At 35.8% G+C, this 20,961-nt stretch overlaps 1 protein-coding gene across 1 annotated transcript in view; it reads left to right on the top strand.

The window, feature by feature from the left end:
- Positions 1–1,825: 1,825 nt before the first annotated feature.
- Positions 1,826–20,961, top strand: part of LOC5568147 (mucin-5AC) — a 188,699-nt gene continuing 169,563 nt past the window's right edge. The window contains exon 1 of the mRNA XM_021848622.1: positions 1,826–2,605. The gene's annotated coding sequence lies outside the window, so the exon portion shown is untranslated. The remainder of the gene's footprint in view (positions 2,606–20,961) is intronic.

The raw sequence follows: 20,961 nt of genomic DNA, 5'->3' as shown, positions 1-20,961 counted from the left end.
TACAGAGATTTATTAGAGAATTATATTATTGTTTCTTGTAGATTCTACTGAAAAATTACCAAAGATTCATCTTAGCATTTTCCAGAGCTTTTTTCATAAAACTGCACAAACGATTCTTTTGGGATTTTAATTGAACATTTTTTTCACCAGATTCACTAAACACTTGCAATTCATTCTTAACCTTAAAAAAATCTCCAGAAGTCCCATCAAGTATTCTTTCAGGTTCTAGAAATAACTCATTTTTTTGCGAATATAAATCTTAGGAATCTTCCATAAAAACACATATAAAAATTTAAACACTCTCCATTTTTTGGGTCTAAAACTACTCCTGGAAAAACTTAATATTTTTTAGGGATTGCTTTATAAATTCCTCTATGAATCAGTCCATATAAGATTTCTAAAGTAACGAAAGGTTTGAAATAACCTTATTGATAAGTTATTGAATAATTGCAGCTTAAACATACTTCGGAAAATATCATTGAATTCCTGTCGTAAAATTTAAGAATTTCTGAAACATGTTAACAATGTACCTCACAGAAAAGCTTAAGTGGTTCTTGTAGGATTTACTACATAAAATCGTATTCTTTTTGACGTCTTTTATAATACAAAATGATCCATGTTAAAACGTATGAAATTTTTACTGAAAGTATTTGTAACTAGAGTCTTATATAATATTTAGTATGAACTCTGAAGATTCATGATACTATGGTGAACATATTGATGTAAAACCCATTTTTTCCTACCTCTAGAAATTCCAAACAAACTTTTTTGAAGGTTTTATTATCGACTATTTTGTAGTACTGTAGAAGTTTAACGTGAAAATGTAAGATTCTAATTTAACTCTTTCTTTCCCACAGCTTTGTTTGACAATTTAACTATCAAAATGGCGTTTCAAAAAACAAAAAGTTTTTACAAATAAGCTATATTATTCAAAATCACAATAAAATTTTTATTGTTTTTCAATAGTTAGTTGATTGTTTTCCAATAGTTTGACCCTAAGGTCACTTATTTCGATGTTTGATAAGACAAATGAGCGAATAAATTTATTCCAATCATTTTTGAGCTACTTGTACCAATTCGGTTTAGCTACCGTTCGTTGAAAATCGGTGGCACCTGTGCTACCATGGGAAAGAGAGGGTTAAATCTTAGTGAAAACTTCTGCATTACTTTGAAATTTTGTTGAGGAATTCCTCATGGATTTTCAGGAATTAGAAACGCATAAGAATTCTGTAAGTTTTCACAAGTTACTATAGGAATATTTGAGAAATTCCTATAGTAACTTTGTCTATTTTTTCAATTATTTTTTTCGGACATCATACGAGTCTAAGTTAAATGGATTTCTTTAGTGATTCAGAAGATTTTGCTGCAAGTTAAATTGTTTGTTTGTTTTTTAATTTTTTAATTTTATTATCATCAAAAATTCTGGAGCGGACCTGGATGGTTCTGGAGGGGGCCAGGCCCCCCTGGCCCCTCCTGTTCCTACGCCAATGGTTCGCTGACTAGCGCCCTGAAGTAAAGAAGAACTTGCATCTTGTCACCTTTATTCGCAGGAGAGAAATCGATCACGTTACATTTGCCCTAATTCAAACACACGCTTGAAATATGGTTTTTAAATCCAAACAGCAAAATGTACCAAAATGTAGTATTTTGTTTCCATCAAATTATTTGAAAATATCTTTTTCGTTTCGTTGCTTAATTGGAGTTTTTCAACTATTTGAGCAAGATCTGCACTTCTGATCAGCTTTTGTATAGATTGCGGCCACTGTGCACCGCATCCAAGTTCGTTGCAGAGCAGGAGGGTCTTGCGCTTGATTCGCCGTCAGGCAGTCATCATTCCGTGTTGGTTCGGTTCCCGTATCGGTCGAGCGACTGCTTTTGCTCTCGGATTTCTCTGCGTGGCAGGCAACGTTACTCCCCCACCCCGCCCCACTTCTCTTCACAGTGGTTTAATTGCTACAATTGCCAATGAGCGATGCAGCCTTGATAGTGGGCTCAAGTGGCGCAAAAGTGCATTGCGGAGCCGCGTCGTTTCACAAAGGCGCACAGACGCATCGAAGAAGTTGGCTTTGGGCGGTGGGGTGTGATGCTCTGCGTTCTGGGTGCGTTTCCCGTCCCGAGAATTAACGTCGTTTCCCGAATTCCGTGCTGCAACAGATGCGTTATATTTAGCGTGAGAAGCAAAGTGGGAAGTGGGCGCGTAAAAGTTGTTTTTCGCGAGTGAAAATTTTTAAATTTAGTACTTTTTGAACTTGTGAGGTAGAATACTACGTACTAGGCTAGAGCAAGCGAACTTGAGTGGTGATAGTGTGAAAAGGTGTTGGAGGTGTGTGAAGCGACGCGCACAGAAGAAGCAGCAGGTGGGGACCAATTTTCCGCTTTTTTCGTTCCGAGTGTACACGAGCAGAAGAGGGGTTACAGCGGAAGTGGAAGTGTAGTGGCGTTTGGAATAGTGAACGATCCCAGATTCCGGTGAGAAGCTTGGAGAGAAGAGCAACAATCTAGCGGTGACCGATTCTAGGTAGTGGTTACACAGCAGTTCGGGCCAACTGCAGATTGAGAAATCCTCAAGACTGAGGAAACATCGTTGTAAAATTCAATACTAAATGTAAGTATGGAATATATTTTTTTCTTTAAATCATCTTCAAAGGTCAGTTTCAAGTAAACTTGAAAATTTGCTGAGTCTGAGGATTTTTTTTTCTGATCAGAGAAGGCAGTGACGAAAACAGCAGGCTAGAGCTTGTGTGCTTGATCTAGTTGACCGTGGTGTACGTGCACGGCAACGTGAGCTATCACTACTGCTCACAGAGCTCTTGTGGTTGTGATGCTTATTTTAATCGCATAGCCTGCTGTACGCGCGTAGCTTTCTGAAGCATATGTGGCATGTGTACAAAAAAGCACCGTCAGACGCCTGCTTCGACCGGCCCGCAATCTACACTTGGCGCAAGCTTTCCTCCATTGAACCATAGATTGTTACAAAATTCTGCTGTTTAAGCAACGCGGAAAGGTGTCGTTTTGGGACTCTAGCAGTTACGTTTGTAGTTCAGAAACAAAGGAATCAATGGACCTTCCCATGCAGACCGAAGCCCTCTACCGATTAAAGGGAACGGCTCCGGTCACGGTCAATTGATGCATGCAAGGGAAAAAGAAAAGAGCTTTTCGACCCGTCGTTGACACGACAATGACGGCTGACGACGGTTTGCGACTGTAATATTGTGTCATTTGCTACAAAGCGTACAGTTGTAGGTGTTGTTTTCTTAAAATTTCTCGTTTCACTGTATTTCTTCAACTGAAGCATTCAAGTTGTCATTACGTTCCGTTTTACCGTTCTGAATACTGTCAACTCTTTCTTACTCGAAATTTTCCTTAACTCGATGGAATGTGCGGTCCCTTCAGTTTAGTGTACTTTGACCCCTCTGTAAGTCGATACCTCTCTAACACGACGTTCCTTAACTCCATCTTATCTTTTCAGTATCCTATGTAAATTTACCTCTCTAATTCGATATTTACATAAAAAGCTTCAAATTCCCTGTAAATGTTGATAAATCCCATCAATTTGATTATCTAGATTATGCTGATGGTAATATGAAAGATGATAACAGCAAGAAATAGTTATTGGTTATTAAAAAAGAAAAAACGGTGTGAATTACAAATCAAATAGTCAGGAAAGATAAGGACTCCTGGCTAGCTTTCTAAAACATTTCAGGTGAATGTTCAGTAAACATCTCCAACTGAATACGTTAAAATTTTCTAGTAAATGTTTTGAAGAAGCTTCTGGCCAAACTCAGCAAGCAACTTTTGTATGGATTTTCTGGTCGAAACATTTCAATAATCTTTGGCAAAAACCAGGACCAATATCTGACAGACCTGCTGAATAAATTCTGAAAGAAGCTCATCAAAACTTCTCCGGAAGAAATGCTAGAGACGGTTAGGAATAACAACCAAAAATATTTAAAGAGCTTGACAAAAGCTCCTCTAGGACTTCAAAAACGAATACCGTAAAACGGGGTAACTTTGATAATGCGGGTGACTTTGATAGTGCGAGACCCTCAACATATTAAACGAAATAACGAAGTTTCTGTCAATCAGTTAAGGAAAACGAATGCAAAAGTAAAGGGTATTAGTATGACACTTCATGCCAAAGCTATTTCCGTTGGAATCAAGTGCATTTGAGGATTTTTATGCAAATAGTAAAAATTTACAAGATTTTAGCATTTTTTACAACGCTTACAAACAATCTGTTCTACGACCACTCTTTGATGAAGTCATAATGAGATCGTCACTTACCCATGACAGCCTAGTTATAGTAGAACATGAATTCAGTCTCTAATCTCTTAGCGAAACCCATTTTTACAAACTGGGACCAATTTTGTAATCAAAGTCAGAAATTTCCATATAGCGTTAAACGCCTAGAGGTATGCAACACCCTATAAATGTTCCGTAATTCATTCAATCTTGTTCGATTTATACTCCATTATCAAAGTTACCCCAAAACAGAAAACCGACTTTCGATTATATGAAAAAATATATATCTATTCAGAATAAATCTTTTGGCAATCTATCAAGTGCAATCGATAGCTAGGATGTCAGTACTTGTTTTAAAAATATGAATTGTAATTCTTTGAAACAGCATGCATAAATAGTGAAGTTTTCTTCGAAAAAAACTATCAAAGTTACCCCGTTTTACGGTACTTATTATGCTATACATTTTTCCACTGATTAACCCTTTGTACTGTTCTTACACGACTTTGGCAAACTTCTATACAATAAACAAGCTCCCATAAAAAAAATTCGAATATTGTTGGACAATAATGATTAATCAATAGTGGCTATTCCCTAACGCCAAATTCACATGTTTATGAAATTCAGCAACAAATAATCGATTCCAATTGTTTACTATTTGCTTTATAATCTAAGTAAACAAAATAAGTCATTTTCAGGATCGTATATCATATAAAACGGGAGGTTACGAGTCGCCATTGAGTGATATGATAGTTTACATTAATTCATTTATTGGAACATTCAGAGGACACGCATGGAACAATTTTATAATTACTTATGCACAACATTCATCTAATTCGCTTTGTCTCTAGTGAGTGATTCCAAGCAACAGCACCAAAATTTGGTAAATTTTTTAATTCATTTTTTTCTATTGAGCTTTTGAAACTTTGCACAGTTTTCCAGTTCCATCTAAATCGTCATTTTCCGATATCAAATCTTCAAGTTGAGTCACGACTAACTTTTCAAAAGGGTGTATGTGAAAATGGTTCAAAAATATTCAAAAAGCTGCACAGCAAAAACGGTTCGTTTGATTGTTAGACAACTAAAGAAACAAAGTTAGACAACTAAATAAAGATTCCAAAAAAAATACACACAGTAGAAAAAATTTTTTTTTGCATTAAAAAACATAATTTTTGACACAAAAACTCAAATATCTCAAAACCCTATCGAAATACCAACGTAATTTTTTGAGGGAAAACGGTCCATTATATTAGCTATCTACCATAAAAATTTGGTGATGGTAAGCCAATAAACAAAAAAGTTATGACATTTCAAACATGTCACAATTTTCACATTTAGTAGAAAAAAAAAATTTTTTCGGTGTAAATTATTACGGGAACCGCAGTTTGTTGCTGATTTTATTGTTAAGGGCCTTGCGTGAATTAAACAAGTCGTTTTCATGTATTCATTAGTATTATGTATATTATATGTATAAATATTATGTATATGTATAAATATTATATGTATATGTATATATGTGTAAATTAAAATGAATTAACAGATTACACGAAAATAAAATTTTTTTTTACCAGGATATTTTTTTTAGAGTATGATCGATGAGTTTCTAAATGTTATATATAAACTTTAAAAGTTTTGGATTTGGGTATGCGTTATGAGATCATTAAAACATTTTATTAATACTTATTTATTTATTTATTGTTATTCAATTTTTTTACAATATCGAACACTTTTGCATCATTATCAGTACAGTTCGAGTATAGTTTTGCTTTAATTTTATTTTCTGACAATGGAATGAAACAGTGAAATTTTTGGGTTCCTTGGATCGTTTTCGCGTTGTTATATTGCTCGCTGAGCTCTGATGCCGTTAATTCGTACTCTTCAGTAGTAGTAAAACAAAATGATAATTTTGTTAAATCTTCTTCTTTTCTGCGATTCGCCCAATCAAATAGTTCTTTTGCAGTTTTAATTGGATGCTCACGTTCCTTGGCTAAACTTGCTCTTGTGGCCATGCGCTTTATGGTTCCTCCCTTAGCATCACAAGGACCTTTGCCATGTGACGTAGCAAAGAAATGCCATTCTGCATCAATTCCGTACTTTGATTTAAATTGACATAGGCTCGAAAAATTCTTACGGTTTTTGTACTGCGATGCTGCTCCATCAGACATGAAATATATCTTTCTGATTTCTTTATCCTTATCAACGCGTAAAAAGTTAATCATTTTGGCAATGAACAAATTTACAGATACTGAGTCGTGTCCTAAATCTTCGGAAATTACAATAAAACTAAAATGTTCAATTTGCGTACTTCCATTGAAATAAATAACGAATGGATGAATTGTAGCTTGTTGTACGTTCCAGTGATGGGACTGCACTTCATCTTTGCAATACAAAGCTATAGTTTTCAGAAAAATCACAAATGACTAAAAATTAACCATCTTGTAATGTATTTTTCGTATTTTTTAAAAAGCGGGATTGCTCTGTTTTAATAAAGTCGTGAGGAATTAAACTTTCTAATTTCAAGCAAAAAAATGACACAAACTCATCTACAGGTTTTACAATAGTTTCTAGGTCACACCTATCCGTGGTCACCCATTGCTCAAATGATAACTGATCAATATAATTTTCTTCAAACTCAGCGAATAAAGTATTTTCCAATGATGAAGAATCTGGACAATCCGAACAAGATCGTAGATAATTTGATGTTGTATTTTCACACAAAAGACTACCAGTTAACATTTTAATATCCTTTGATAAATTGATTCTTTTCAAACTATGTAAGATTAGGTTAATATTTTCCTGTGTTGTGCACACACAAACTTTTTGTGTTCCTGAATTGGATAGAAGCTTGCATTGCCTTGGACGAAGGCTTGCAAATGAGGAAAAACCTACCTTAATATTTTCGTTAATTTCCTTGAAGCGTGTATACGCTTCTTTCAAAGTAGTCATCATTAATCGTTTTTGGATTGCTTGACGCTTTCCATCTTTTTTTACAGATACATAATCTTTTTGGCCAGGCATAGCTCTACTTACTTCATCGTCTTCAAAATATTGAATTATTTTTTCTTTTGTCTCATCTGTTAATGAAGTACTCGACCTAGCATTTTTGGTTGCAAGACAGTTATTTTTGAATTGTTTTGCCTCTTTTGCTGTATTTCTATTGGTTTTGAAATCATCAATGGCGTCTTGAATAGACCACGAGCTTGGCAGCATCGACAAAATCAATAATTTTTCTTTCCTTGTCGTGGCTAGATTCGAGAACATTTCCTTCATATTCATAATTACCTCATCGTAGTCTGTATTTTCCACATCCTCAGGTCCTAATTTGAAGAGGTTTCTTCGTACAGCTTCGTTGATTTCACGGTATTTTTTCTCGGGATAATTGACGTAACCCATCTTCGTCCATTTAATCGGAGTCACTTTTATTCCAGCTATCCCTTCGTTGAAGTGTTCGATGTTGACCTTCTGGATGCACTCATCTTCTGATTGATTTGTTGAAACAGATGTCGCTGATGGTACCGTGGCAAGACTATCTGCACTTGGTACTTCTGGTAACTCCTCAGTTGTTGTCGGTGCATCTAGTAATTCCTCAGTTGTTGTTGTTTTCGAACTTCCTGCAACCTGATCCACCGATGATGTACAGATTGCCCGTTTGTCAACGTTTAAACGTCAGGACGTACAAATGCGTAAATTTGTATTCAATGTAGACATTGGAGCATAACCAGCCGCTTTCAGTTTATCTATGGTGCTTTCGGTGAGATTTCGTAGCTCTTTCGAACACTTTTTTTCTGCAAACGGCCTGCAATAGTTGAGAAAGCGACTACTCATGTTGCTCGTTAGATTTAAAATCAAGTCTTATCCCAGACAGATAACTGTTAAGAAGTATTTCGAATTCCTGCTACAAATTACAAATTCATCCAATGTGTAGATTGGTTATTTTAACATAGAACGTATTTTTTCCATTTTATGACTAATTTGTATGGTTTTGAAGTCACTTTTAGGTCACTATTTGCTCATTGTTTTGATCACTTTGATCACTCAAGTCACTATTATTTTTCTGTCTGACCTCTACCAGCCCTGCTCTTTTAAATGAACAACTGTAATGTCTGCATTATTTCTAGGAAATTTTCATTGTACATATCTTGTTATCAGTAGACCTACATGTTCTTTCAGTCATTCCATTATTAAACACTATGTTAAAAACACTTCATACATCCTTCAGGTTGATGCAATAGGGTAACTATTGATAAACAATCAAAAAATAATTGATTTGTAATTTTTTTTGTGATTTCGATAAATTTAGACAATATCCAAAAACTTTTGTTTAAGCTAATTTTGTTTGAGCATTTTACCCATTCGAAACATTGAAAGAATTCGATTAATTAATTCTTCAAAATATTTCTTTAGAAATTACTCCTAATAATTCGACTACATGGTCCTCTCTACAAAAGAGAAACACTCTTTGATTGATTTGATTGACGTTCTTTTTCGACTATTTATACGATATTACAGTAGCAGATCGAAAAATATTTGTTAAAAGCTTAAAAAAATACCTGATATCCTGTGCAAAAGTAATAGGGTAAATGATGGCTTCGGCACCCTGAGGGTATTTTCGGCATCACTAACTTATCGCCCTAGTTAAAATTTATCTACGGAACAAGGGTTACCTTCAATGTACTCAACATATTCCTTGAACTATAATTTTCCATGTAAATCATATCTTTCACAAAAATATTATGTAACATGGGTTTCATCATTAAATGAAATAAATGCTTACGAAATTATCGTAATTTGTGAGCTGCCGAATAAAACAACATAAGAATAGCTTACAAAAACTCACCACTTTGGAAGGTCAAATTCTCTGCTCCAAAGCCATTTTTTCACAAAAGCTACGCACCGATCACTTATGCACTATTGAACTTTTGATTTGTACATAAAGCACTCGAAAATACTTAGTTTTTATACTTAAAATCACAAATTAAAACTAATGCACTTTGATTTCCTCGGCAATCACTTTTTATTACTGGTCCAGGTTGCCAGAAAACCATATTCAATGGCGGTGTATTTATTATTCACGATTTAAATTCACAGACAAAATCGAACGTCTTATGTCAGAAAATGACGTTTGCCTTCGTTTTAGGTGGTCTATAGCCCAACTAACGGGTGCCCAATTAAAACGTAGCCCACTTAAAGATAGTGCAATGAACGAAATTCGACTGCAGTTGTAAATAATTTCAAGGATTTCCACGGTTGAGAAGGTGATGTATTCTGAAAACTGATAGCTACTTGATGACGTCATTCCTATCCATCTCGAACACATTTGTGAAAATGAATAGAAGTGACGTCGCTTGTTTACAACCAAATTCGAGTTTACACCAGTAAAGAGCCTGCCTAGTTAATTGTTATGCCGTGAGAAATACTACATTAATGTTTTTTTTAATATTCCCAATGCTTGCTGAGATTTTTCAGATTCAGAATCGCACCTGCTGCAAGTTTATAACCATGGCATGTCAATTTTCACAGCCGAAATGCTACCACAGTGAGACTAGGCAGCGTCAATTTATGACGTAATGTTAAACTGTACAATTTTCGACCCCCTCCCTCCTCCGTAACGGTCTTTGTATGAAAAAGAAATGTGTATGAGCCGCAACATTTGAGCTTACATCCCATCCTCCTAAAGCGTTACGTCATGTGTGGACGGCGCCTTAGTCTGCACAAATTAAGTGGCGTTGTGCATTCAATTTGATTCTCTGTTACTGTATTTATAACTGCAACGCTGTTTTCAGTGTAGTCTGTATTTTTCTGCATTGGCCCTTTCAACGGGTAGACCATAATGAGTGCCGTTTGATTTCAGGCATTGTCAACACATGCGAAAAGTAACCAATACATAAGCTAGTTTTTGCACAGTTTTGGATTGCCGAAGAGAACATTTTGGTTGCCGACAATAGTTATTGCATTGCCGATAAAAGAACAAGTGCCTCGTGACTTTGGGGAGGAAAAACAGATGATTTAGAGAACATAATAGTGTAATGTGTATAATGATTAATTAACGAAGAGTGCTCAAGTGTAGTTCAGGTGTCTCCTGCTAATTGTTGTGTTTTATTGTTGTGTATAATTGCCTTCTTAAAAGTTCAGCTGCTTAGGCTGCCGACAATACGTAAGTTCCCCTACTTGAATTTGTTGAGAGAAGCAAGTAATTACTAGAACAGAGCGTACTTCAAGCGCTCCTTTCTTTCGCAGATATGACATGTGGCATGTTTATGGTTCCGATTTTGTCACAAAATCTACCAGAAATTCTTAATACAAGAATCAAATTAGGAGATTTTATTGATTTTTTGAAAATTCCTCCAATGATGATTACAAGCAATCCTTCATGATTCGTTCCTGGAATCATTCGAATTTTCAACCAGAAATTCCACCAAATTCCTTCAAATATTCCTCAAGGTTACTTCATGGAATCTTCCAGGAATTCTTACGGGTTTTATTCGGGTATCGGTTCCGGGTAATTTGGCCGAACGCCATTTGACAGAATGGGTCATTTTGCCGAATGCCGTTTGGCCGAAATTGAAAACAATATGAACTACAAGCTTATTCTTAAAAAAGAATAAATCATCATTGATATACAGCTCTTTAGTGTAAGTTCAACGAACAGTCAATGCTGAAAGAAGCACATTCTAAATATAAGCAATTATTCACTTCTCTGCTAGCAGTAATAGCTGCCATAGGTTTGCACATTCCGTTACAGTTACTAAAACGGTTCACGACTTATTCGTCTTTCTGTAGCATCGATTTGCTTCAATCCCTCTGATAGTACTTAGTAAATTAATTAATTTCTAGCAACCACAAGTTTGGCTTCCTCTTTTCACAACGGAGAAACAATTAGCTTCTTTAACGTAAATGTTCACCGACTCATTCAGTTTAATGTTTAATAAGACGATGTGAACGTATAATAAGAGCCTTAGTTCCATTAACTATGAAAAATATTAAAATACTAGTGGTCCCGGCAAACTTCGTCTTGCCATCAAGTAGGCTGTAGAAAACCGCTATGAATCGTCCCAAACAAAATGACAGTTCCGTTCAGTCCCGTTTTTCCTACTCTCCCGGTGCACATCCTGGAACTTTTATACACACAAACACGTCGGAACCCTTGACGAACAAAATGGAGAAAGAATCATCCAAATCCGTTGCCCCGTTTGTGAGCCATTTCGTGACATACGAACACCATTCAATTTTTATTTATATAGATGAAAGAACAGCCTATGATTAAAAGAAGGATATCTCTTATAAAAAAAATAAGCTAGCGACATGCAAATAATTGTTACATCAGTATAACTATGAAAAACTGCTGATGATTTAAATAAGGTAAAATTTCCAATTAATATATAAGCTAAAATATTCCCAATAATAAAGAAACCAGTACAAATTGAAAGAATAGCCTATGTTTAAAAGAAGAAGAAATTTCTTATGAAACTGTCAAAATCATTTCAAACCCTAGCACACCATTGGTAGCCCGGACACGAACCAACCATGAGTTCAGAGCCTTGACGCCACTTCACAACTTCGTCCTGAATGGAGAGACTTAGGGAGGATAAATGAAAGGCACACATGTCTAGTTTCAGAAAGCCTCCCGGAGATCCGGATTTGGGTTTCCAGAACCGGGTCCAGTCCACGTGAATACCTATTCAGCAACATGAGGACGGTTCAGATTACTTGTTTAGCTCCGAAACTTCTGGTTGTCAAAGTAAGGGTCTCTAAAGGGACCTTTTTCAGATGTAGCAGGTTCCCGGTGGCCACAGTGATCGAATCCGGATCTCCGAGAGTTTCTGAAAGACCTCATTAAAAATACAATCCACAAACATTTTAATAAGGAATTTTCTGTCGGATTTCTTGAACGAACGTTTTTTTTTTAAATGCGTGGAGAAATTCGGGAGTTATTCCAGGAGGAAAAGCTGGTGGACTCTATCTTAAGGAATTATTTGACAAACTATAAGAAATACTTATATCCCACTTCAACAACTAGCTAGGCTGAAATTGCTGGTCTGTAGAAATCTTCAGGCTTTATCAAATTTGAAATTTCCCAAGGCGTCTAATGGACCCGTAACTCAGCCAATAAATTGAACCAAAATGCGTTTCAGATTCCACCTTGCTTACTATAAAAGTAAAAGGGGGTAGATGACCATTATTTTTCGAAAATTCATATCCTGTATTTTCTTGGAATTCATAGTAAAGTTCTGCATAAATCATATTTAGCAATATTGCAGAGGCTTTTTCTTTGCTAAAAAAGGAAATTTAAAGGTAAATAAAAACAAAAATTCAAAATAATAACAAATTTCAATAAAAAAAAGTTTCAGAGGTGAATCAACCGCGCATGAATAACACAAAAAAGAAAAATAAGTTTGCCATAAAGAACAATTTTACTTATGTTATCAGAGAAATGGTTTCATGGTAGCTACCATCCTAGCTTGAGTCTTGCTCTGCATGCGGTTCCACTTAACAGTCAAGTCAATTGTCATTATCAATCCGAATTCAACATACCATTGTATGAAGGGCCAAAATGGGGTATGGCGGACCCGTAAGCAGAGACACTTACGCGAAACCCGCGGGAAATAGAGAATCTCCTTCCAATAATATGATCCAACGGAAAGCATAATGAAATTTGCAATGCCTATCAAGTTATCCACGGGATGGTTTGTTATAAGAGGGGCGCGTCAAATCCATTACAACTGTTGGGATAGAAGAACCCATCTACAAGGATGTTACGGTTACTTCAACCCTTGACTTCGGCTGGCACTCCACTCCATTGTCCAGCTGTAACTTCAATGATGCCCTGATGCACCCTCCAAATATCACCCGTATTATATGGTTCAATTAAATGATTGTTATGTAATAAAATTAAATACAATAATTCAAAATATAAGAAATCATGCAATAACTCGATGGTTTGACCTAGAATCGTTGAATGAAAGATGATAAATATTAAATACATATTAATAGCTTGTTCCAACAAGCCTGGAAAAAAATACGATGACCTTTTATACTAAATGTTTACGACGGCTTCCTGCAATTACATATTGCTAATATACCCTTAAAAAAAGAAATGCATGAAATAAAATTATCATTTGCAGTTCCTTTCCAATGATCATAGGACATGGTGCAGTAATTCTGTAATCAATTTTGTATTAATGATTCAAAATAAGCCACATAGCCAATGACTGAGAGGAATGGAGGGATTCCACGGAGGCATGCAAGTCGATTCTGATCGACCATTTCAAAAATATCTGAAACTTTGCACAGTTTTTCAGTTCCATCTAAATCGTCATTTTCCGATATCAAATCTTCAAGTTGAGTCACGACTAACTTTTCAAAAGGGTGTATGTGAAAATGGTTCAAAAATATTCAAAAAGCTGCACAGCAAAAACGGTTCGTTCGATTGTTAGACAACTAAAGAAACAAAGTTAGACAACTAAATAAAGATTCCAAAAAAATACACACAGTAAAAAAAATTTTTTTTTTGCATTAAAAAACATCATTTTTGTCACAAAAACTCAAATATCTCAAAACCCTATCAGAATACCAACGTAATTTTTTGAGGGAAAACGGTCCATTATATTAGCTATCTACCATAAAAATTTGGTGATGGTAAGCCAATAAACAAAAAAGTTATGACATTTCAAATATTTCACAAATTTGACACTTAGTGAAATTTTTTTTTTTCATTGTTAATTTTTTTTAGGACCGCAGTTTGTTGCTGAATTTTTTGTTAAGGGTACCACATGAGGTTAACAAGTTGTTTTCATGATATTTTATTTAATTATTCATAACTATTATAGCATCTATTAGAAAGTTAGACGCGATCCAGTGTTGTGATCTAAAGTCTTGATAGTGTCATATTTTTTATTGTACGTAACTGAAGAAAAATTCTCTCAATAGTGTTGAAACCTTTTGATAAAAGAAACCTATAAGAAATCTAATATTGAAGACAAAAGCTACAAAAAAAGTTTTCTATACAGGTATACGACTAGTTTACCTGCAAAAAGTTTACCTCGTAGAGAACAAGGCGGGTCTATACCCAGGTGATCTAGTATACGTAAAGCAGGTCGGTTTTCTTGGCGCTGGTTTTCTCCACAAAGTTAAAATCTGATTACACCTGGGTATAGACCCGCCTTGGTAGAGAATAGACTTTGTTAATCATATTTGGAAGAAAGCGAGTAACTTCAACAACATCAAAAACATGATAGGTACATACCATGAACATACTCACGAAAAAGCTAAAAATATACTACCACTATGGTTATAAAAGATTTAATTGTAAAATTTTTCTTCAGTCAAGCAAACGACACCAAACTAGTCAGTAAAAACTTAAAAGTGATTTTGTTTATTAAAATCTAACGAGCAACATGAGTAGTCGCTTTCTCAACTGTTGCAGGCCGTTTGCAGAAAAAAAGTGTTCGAAAGAGCTACGAAATCTCACCGAAAGCACCATAGATAAACTGAAAGCGGCTGGTTATGCTCCAATGTCTACATTGAATACAAATTTACGCATTTGTACGTCCTGCCGTTTAAACGTTGACAAACGGGCAATCTGTACATCATCGGTGGATCAGGTTGCAGGAAGTTCGAAAACAACAACAACTGAGGAATTACTAGATGCACCGACAACAACTGAGGAGTTACCAGAAGTACCAAGTGCAGATAGTCTTGCCACGGTACCATCAGCAACATCTGTTTCAACAAATCAATCAGAAGATGAGTGCATCCAGAAGGTCAACATCGAACACTTCAACGAAGGGATAGCTGGAATAAAAGTGACTCCGATTAAATGGACGAAGATGGGTTACGTCAATTATCCCGAGAAAAAATACCGTGAAATCAACGAAGCTGTACGAAGAAACCTCTTCAAATTAGGACCTGAGGATGTGGAAAATACAGACTACGATGAGGTAATTATGAATATGAAGGAAAGGTTCTCGAATCTAGCCACGACAAGGAAAGAAAAATTATTGATTTTGTCGATGCTGCCAAGCTCGTGGTCTATTCAAGACGCCATTGATGAGTTCAAAACCAATAGAAATACAGCAAAAGAGACAAAACAATTCAAAAATAACTGTCTTGCAACCAAAAATGCTAGGTCGAGTACTTCATTAACAGATGAGACAAAAGAAAAAATAATTCAATATTTTGAAGACGATGAAGTAAGTAGAGCTATGCCTGGCCAAAAAGATTATGTATCTGTAAAAAAAGATGGAAAGCGTCAAGCAATCCAAAAACGATTAATGATGACTACTTTGAAAGAAGCGTATACACGCTTCAAGGAAATTAACGAAAATATGAAGGTAGGTTTTTCCTCATTTGAAAGCCTTCGTCCAAGGCAATGCAAGCTTCTATCCAATTCAGGAACACATAATGTTTGTGTATGCACAACACACGATATACCTAATCTTACATAGTTTGAAAAGAATCAATTTATCAAAGGATATTAAAATGTTAACTGGTAGTCTTTTGTGTGAAAATACAACATCAAATTATCTACGATCTTGTTCGGATTGTCCAGATTCTTCATCATTGGAAAATACTTTATTCGCTGAGTTTGAAGAAAATTATATTGATCAGTTATCATTTGAGCAATGGGTGACCACGGATAGGTGTGACCTAGAAACTATTGTAAAACCTGTAGATGAGTTTGTGTCATTTTTTTGCTTGAAATTAGAAAGTTTAATTCCTCACGACTTTATTAAAACAGAGCAATCCCGCTTTTTAAAAAATACGAAAAATACATTACAAGATGGTGAATTTTTAGTCATTTGTGATTTTTCTGAAAACTATAGCTTTGTATTGCAAGATGAAGTGCAGTCCCATCACTGGAACGTACAACAAGCTACAATTCATCCATTCGTTATTTATTTCAATGGAAGTACGCAAATTGAACATTTTAGTTTTATTGTAATTTCCGAAGATTTAAGACACGACTCAGTATCTGTAAATTTGTTCATTGCCAAAATGATTAACTTTTACGCGTTGATAAGGATAAAGAAATCAGAAAGATATATTTCATGTCTGATAGAGCAGCATCGCAGTACAAAAACCGTAAGAATTTTTCGAGCCTATGTCAATTTAAATCAAAGTACGGAATTGATGCAGAATGGCATTTCTTTGCTACGTCACATGGCAAAGGTCCTTGTGATGCTATTGGAGGAACCATAAAGCGCATGGCCACAAGAGCAAGTTTAGCCAAAGAACGTGAGCATCCAATTAAAACTGCAAAAGAACTATTTGATTGGGCGAATCGCAGAAAAGAAGAAGATTTAACAAAATTATCATTTTGTTTTACTACTACTGAAGAGTACGAATTAACGGCATCAGAGCTCAGCGAGCAATATAATAACGCGAAAACGATCCAAGGAACCCAAAAATTTCACTGTTTCATTCCATTGTCAGAAAATAAAATTAAAGCAAAACTATACTCGAACTGTACTGATAATGATGCAAAAGTGTTCGATATTGTAAAAAAATTGAATAACAATAAATAAATAAATAAGTATTAATAAAATGTTTTCATGATCTCATAACGCATACCCAAATCCAAAACTTTTAAAGTTTATATATAACATTTAGAAACTCATCGATCATACTCTAAAAAAAATATCCTGGTAAAAAAAATTATTTTTGTGTAATATGTTAATTCATTTTAATGTATACAAATATACATATACATATAATACTTATACATATACATAATATTTATACATATAATATACATAATACTAATGAATACATGAAAACGACTTGTTTAATTCACGCAAGGCCCTTAACAATAAAATCAGCAACAAACTGCGGTTCCCGTAATAATTTACACCGAAAAAAAAATTTTTTTTTCTACTAAATGTGAAAATTGTGACATGTTTGAAATGTCATAACTTTTTTGTTTATTGGTTTACCATCACTAAATTTTTATGGTAGATAGCTAATATAATGGACCGTTTTCCCTCAAAAAATTACGTTGGTATTCCGATAGGGTTTTGAGATATTTGAGTTTTTGTGTCAAAAATTATGTTTTTTAATGCAAAAAAAATTGTTTTTTACTGTGTGTATTTTTTTTGGAATCTTTATTTAGTTGTCTAACTTTGTTTCTTTAGTTGTCTAACAATCGAACGAACCGTTTTTGCTGTGCAGCTTTTTAAATATTTTTGAACCATTTTCACATACACCCTTTTGAAAAGTTAGTCGTGACTCAACTTGAAGATTTGATATCGGAAAATGACGATTTAGATGGAACTGGAAAACTGTGCAATGTTTCAGCTCAATAGAAAAAAATGAATTAAAAAATTTACCAAATTTTGGTGCTGTTGCTTGGAATCACTAAATGGTTTCATGGTTTCGAAATATTGAGAACAACTTATTCAGCTAACATTATGTTTATACAGCTTCTTTTCAGTTGAATAAGCTGTTATTGAGTCACCAATGTTTCCTGGGTATGATACTATGCAATTATCAATATTTCGCATTATTTAAGTTCAGTAGAAATTTAGTTTCTTTAAGTTTAACTTTTAGCAGTGAACGATGAGGTTCTGTAAGACTAGAGTTTCCATGTAGAGAAAACTAAATCATCAAATAATACACAAGTTAATTACAAAATTCAAATTCAGCAACACTTCTTGACACCGATTAAGATATAATAAATGACAGAAGTAAATAATTTTGTATCAATTTTCGGGAAGTTGGTCTAGTATTATAAGAAATTATCAAAGAACTTAAATTTACAGGAAAACATCCAACCCATACCCCAATAAAAAAAAACCTGTTCCGGCGAAATTCTCCAACCAAGACATCAACGAAGCTGATATTTGGAAACAGTTTCACAAAAACACTCCCAGCTTGGAAAACCGCACACGAACCCGACTGGGAGTTGTGGTGATGCCTTGGCAGTTTCCAGTCCCGGCTTCATCAGTCCATTCCGTATCTTCGCACCCGCACCAGAAATCTCTGGTGGTGGTTGCATTTTGATGACGCAGCCCCAAAATGTTTGTGTTCCTCCCTTCTTGGTCCAGCTTCTCGAGTGCGTATTGGGAGCCGACACGCATACGCACCTCCAATCTGGGATTCGAACCTCTCTCGCACGCACATTACACTTCGTCATCAAATCCCGGAAAGTGGCAGTTTCGTCGGGTTTCTTTCTTCAGGTTCGGCAGAATGGCCAGCTCGGCCGTATTCGAGAGCGACAAAGGCGAGATGTGTTATTGCTCTGAGCGGTAAATATTTGTTATTACAGTATAGTTTCCTGTTCTTCTCCCTGTTACCTCGGGGAAGAATGGGTGAGATTTGTGCCGCAACAGTGCGTACCCATACTTGGAGAGTGATTCCAAGAAAAATTGCGATGTTTGGAAGGAAATTCAAGTCGAGACTGAAGAATCGGACTTGTTCAGATGAGCCACACAGATCTTCCAAGGCGATCTAGCAACATGCCTTCAAGAAGAACACTGCTTCCACAAGTAGGCAGCGATTTTGTGCGTAACGTACCAACATCTTCTCACGAGCTCGTACATTGCTCTACGCACAGAGCTTCAATCAAAAATGATCGATAGTTCTGTACAGAGTCGCCATAGAAAGCGATGATGATGGCGATGATAAAGCCTACTTGGATACATGTCGATCACCTTGTGCTGTTATTGGGCAAGAAGCGCTGCTCCCAAGAGGATGGAGCTTACAGAACAGGTTGACTCCAAACCTGATGGAGCAAGCTATCATCATTCTTGCTGCTGGATTCGTTTCCAGCATAGTTCACTGTCCATCGTTCCCGTGGGTTATGTGTATGTATGATATACGTGAGTTGGTGCGAGCAGAACTATTCGTAGTTTTATGGAAACATCGAGACGATATTAACTCACTCTGGGAACAATATACACAAGATTTTAGAGAAATTGATGTGAATCTATACCAAAGCTGTTTCCACTAAATGGCTCTTCCGGTCACGTCGATACTTTGAAACTTGTGAAGTCGGCTATTCATAGTCTTTGTGATTTATCTGTACGTTTCTATCTCATATGAGTTGTACCAGATGAGTCATGAACAATTTTCGAAATCAGAAGGCAATACTGGGTAACTTAACACATAAGTTGTCATGAAATATAAGAGTTTACAAGACATTTTCTCTGTTTTTTTTGCATTAATAATTGATGTAGGATTTAAGATGCATTTGATATGTTGAAAGAAGCCTTGAAGCTCGGGCCTTGAACTATGGACCTAGAAGTTTAAATTCCGGTTAATTTATAATGGATAGACGATTAACAGGACTGTTGGCGAACAGTCAACTGTCTGACTCTGTTCCGTGACTAAAAACTCGACATTTTTCCCATTTCCTCCATTACTAAGTTTCCGAACGAGCGGTGTTTCTGTAAGAATGTCGTAGAAGCATAATTTGCCATATCTCCGAGTGAATTGGAAAACGGTGGCGGTCGCCGATGACGACGACAACTCCAGTACCTACATTGGTATGTTGCTGTAGGGTTGTTGCTGCAGCATGGATGGAATCTACATCTGCACGAGAAGCAGAGAGTATGCCCGGTTTTCCGAATGTTCCCACAAATGCTGACGATGTAGAGTCAGAGCATGGGAGAGAGCATAATATAGCCCGCACATACACACTAGCCGGTGTGATTCCCATAAATGGGCGTTTATCGAATGCCAAATACCACCGACCGCCCTATTCTATCCTATGATATAAATACGGTATATGCGATCCGGCGTTTCTCTTATGGTGCCCTTTGTTGATGTTTCTCGACGACGATGTGCATCGAAAGACTGTATCGCTCAAATGAATGGAAAGGTCGATAAATCCACTTATTGTAGTGGTTGTCTTTACCGATGATCGATAGTAATGTTAAAATAAAATAATATCTTTTAGATTCCTTAAGGGCAACTTCACCGGTGGTCCAAATCAATTGATTGGTTCAAAATATTTGGACCATGTTAAAAATTGTAACATGCACCGGTGTTGCAAATGATGTTCCAATTTTTTTTTTATACCAGTTTTCTGTTCTTCTTTTCTACTGCCTAGTCCATTTTTGGTCGGTTATGGACCAAGATTTCAGCTGTTCCAAATCTGATTTGACACCCCTTTTTCTTTACCAGTTTGGATTTTTCTCCCGGAAAAAGCCAAGCTGGGGAGACGCTCATCCGATTTCCTTCAGAAATTCCTCTGGAAATTGACATTCGGCCGGGGATTTACTTCAAGAATTACGCCGCAGATTTGCTCCAGGAAATCCATCGGGTATCCATCATGTATTTCAGAAATATCTCCGTGGATTTCCAACCAGGAATGGATTTTTTTAGGAATTCCTCCGGGGATTTCCTCAAGGAATTTCTCTGGTAAATTCGTACAAGAATTACTTCGGAGACTTCAGGGATTTTCTCCAGGAATTCATTGAAGGATTTTTCTCAGAGAATTCATCCAAGAATGTCCTCTAAGAATATGGATTTGCAGCAGGTATTTCTCCGAGGATTTCGTCTAGAAATTCCTCCAGACATTTTATCCAAAAATTCTTTCGGGGATTTATTACAAGAATTTATTCGGGGAATTCCACCAGGAGTGTCTCTTGAAATTTGCATCAGGAATTTCTCCAGGAATTCTCCGGTGTTTTTCTTCATATTTTTTGCAAAAATTCCGGGGATTTCCTTCATGAATTCCACAGAAGACGATTTCCAATATCAATTCCTCTGGGAATTTCGTCC

Source organism: Aedes aegypti, chromosome 3, assembly GCF_002204515.2.
Source record: "Aedes aegypti strain LVP_AGWG chromosome 3, AaegL5.0 Primary Assembly, whole genome shotgun sequence".
NCBI lineage: Eukaryota > Metazoa > Arthropoda > Insecta > Diptera > Culicidae > Aedes > Aedes aegypti.
Note: the sequence above shows the minus strand (reverse complement) of the source record. Positions and strands in the feature narration are given on the sequence as shown.